Raw genomic sequence first — 3342 nt, 5'->3', positions numbered from 1 at the left:
TTCACATGCCCCCAGCATAAAGATGCAAACCAAGGTACATGCCCCCCAAGCTTCATTGCATTCAATGAGGTGGATGGAATGAAGCTTTACTTTCAAGATCTTGGAAAGACTTGTCGGAGCTGTTTCATTTTTTAGTGAGGTTGACACAGGAAAAGAACTATCCTCAAAACCCTTTTTTCATTTTTTAAACGAGCTCGACACAAGATAAGGAACTATGCTCATAACTACTCTCTACAATCTACCTAACAAAAAACTTTACTCTAAAAACCTTGATTCATTTTTTAACGAGCTTGACACAAGACAAAGAACTATGCTCTAAAATCCTTGATTCATTTTTTAACGAGCTTGACACAAGACAAGGAACTATGCTCATGACTACTCTCTACAATCTACCTACTTAACCTACCCTTGTTTCATTTTTTAAAGAGCTTGACACAAGACAAGGAACTATGCTCAAGACTCCTTGTTTCATTTTTTAACGAGCTTGACACAAGATAAGGAACTATCCTCGTAAAATCCTTGATTGATTTTTTAACGAGATTGACACAAGACAAGGAACTATGCTCTAAAATCCTTGATTCATTTTTTAACGAGCTTGACACAAGACAAGGAACTATGCTCTAAAATCCTTGATTCATTTTTTAACGAGCTTGACACAAGACAAGGAACTATGCTCATACCTGATTCATTTTTTAACGAGGTTGACACAGGAAAAGAATTGTCCTCTGACCAACTGATTCATTTTTTAACGAGGTTGACACAGGAAAAGAACTGTCCTCATACTCACTGATTCATTTTTTAACGAGGTCGACACAGTAAAAGGAACTTTCCTCGTACTCTGATCATGGCTTCCAACTGGAAGAAAGACATGTCAATGGACACACCTTGATCATGGCTTCCAAGAGGTCTTCATCAGAAGGAAGAATACTTCTCTAGAAGGAACACATGTCAAGGGACTCAAAAGGGATAAGAACATCGTGTTCAAGTAATCCTATTGAGTTTTCCATGTCAATTACCGGACCTAAATCAATGGAAGATGAGCAAACAGTGGGAGGCTCACTTACATCGGTAACTGAAAACATGGGACCAGTTGCCACATAATTAACCCGTGGCAGGGTAGATACCACTTTAGAATCAGGAACATTTAGGGCTGTCATATTATTGGTAGTTGAAACAAGACTAGGGAACGAAAGCTGGTCTACAGTCATAATACTGCCATTGTGAGGGAAAGACATCACGTGAAAGAGTGTCGATACGACAGCTTTCATTGCATAAACATAGTCTCGCCCAAGGAGTAAATTGAAATCCAAGGGACCTCGAACTACCATAAGATCAATACAGACAGTTTTACCTTCCAAGGTAATAGAAAACTTAGGAAGGATCCCTAAAGGTTCACTAATGGTTCTGTTAAAAGCTTTCAGATTCTGCGTAATAGGCGCAAGCTGAGGGGAACCCAAAGCTTTCCAAACAGTTGAGGATAAAATACTAACAGAAGCACCTTCATCTACTTGAGTACGATGTATGTCCCTACCACCAGCCTTGACAATGATTTGGAAAGGGATGGAGGAAGGAAGACGAGGTTCTGTCAGTCTATTCCAATCAAAGGAAAAGACCTCAGTACTTGGAGGGGGTTCTGTAGAAACAGGTGAAATGCCCCCCGGCATAGAAGAATCTGATGTAACAAGAAGAACCTCAGCGGTATGAAGTTCACTCTCTAAAGGGAAAGTGGGATCGACTCTTTGTGAAATTGAATCGACCACTTGATCAACTAATGGATCATCAACCTGAGTGACATGAGTTTCACTCTCCAATGGGAGAGTGTGATCGACTGTACTTGAAATTAGATCAATCACTCCGTCAGTTGACAGTAGGTTGGGAGAAAGTTTACGGTAACCAGTTGGAAATTCTTGCTGTGGAACAGTAAGGTTTTCCAACAATGTTGAGGCTTCATCCATGTGAGGGAAAATGTGAGTTTGATGACTCCCTTTGCATAACTTACAAGGAAACCTAAATTTACCCTTTTTCCTAGGAACCTGACTATCACTGGTTGATGGATCAATGGAAAGTTGATGTGATTTTTCTGGCCATACTTCCAAGACCTTTGGAATACCAGGAAAATTGATAAGGAAGTGGTCACCCTTACAAAGCCTGCAAGGGTATTTGGGTTTACGATGCATGTCGGATTTTTCCTCGACACAACTAACACTTACAGTCGTGGTTGGTTGGTTGACTTCTTTCTTATCTTGCCTCTTCTTCTTCTTCTTCTTCTTCCCTTTCTTCTTCTTCTTAATAGCATCAAGGCTTTTACCAGGCGAAGAGGAAGAAATGGAGGAAGAAAAATTAGGCGAAGAAGGTAAAGGGTCAACAGAAGGTTGGTGATGTTGAGATGGTAAACTCTGTTGAGGTGAAGCATTCGGTTGAGGTGAAACAATTGAAGTATTTTGGGCCAACGAAGTTGAAAATAACCATATCGGTAAACCTATTGTAAATCCAGGTAATGACAAAGTAGCCATATAAGGAGGACCAACATTTCCAAAGTAAGGAAAAGTACTAGGATTATCGTTAGGAGGGGTTCCTAGGTTGGTAAATTCCGGAACATTTGCCATTATATCCAACTTCAGTGAATTTTATTAACAATTTAAAACTAAAATTAACAATTAACAATTCACACTTAACAATTAAAATTCACAATTCACATCTATGGTCTCTAAAAGTAAAAACAAACAAATTAACACGCGCTATCAAATCTAGGAGTCAAACCACACACAAACAGTAACCTTCCGGACCGAAAACACTAGTTGGTGATGAAATCCAACATCGCAGAATTCAGTACAGAAGTGGCGGGTGGAACAGTTACCCCGGCAATCTGCTTAATGAATAGACTGGACCAAGTTCCTCCACTTTAACCGTCTCGAGTGAAGTGAACCCCCCAGAAAATCCAAGTGAGTCTAGCCGACGTCTGCTCCAGGTACAGTGGGATCTTCCCTCCACCGTCACCTTGGGTAGAACCCTAAAGATAATGGTCACTAAGGTCACCAATAGCAACAAATATACCTGGGGGAACAATCTACGATCCGATAGCACGCAAGGGCAGAGTAACAAACTCAATCCCCTTGCCGGCTCCTTGACAATAATCCAAGGTTTACCGACAAGTGACCCCAGGCTCCTCGACAATGGTTAATCCGAGGTTTACCGTTTGTAGTACGTGCATATCTGGCGTCATTCCCAATGAAGGAGGATTGATCCCCTCACTGGTTCAGACACGATCTCGTGCTTCTCCTTTAAGAGGAGCTGTCCCAGAGTATAAATGTAACAGTTGGATTTATCCTACCGCAAGATAAG

The sequence above is a fragment of the Pinus tabuliformis genome, chromosome 2_2 (assembly GCF_031772625.1).
Source record: "Pinus tabuliformis cultivar Carrire ecotype Pingquan chromosome 2_2, CPIR1, whole genome shotgun sequence".
In the NCBI taxonomy this organism is placed as follows: Eukaryota; Viridiplantae; Streptophyta; class Pinopsida; order Pinales; family Pinaceae; genus Pinus; species Pinus tabuliformis.
The sequence above is the reverse complement of the archived record's forward strand: the minus strand, read 5'-3'. Positions refer to the sequence as shown.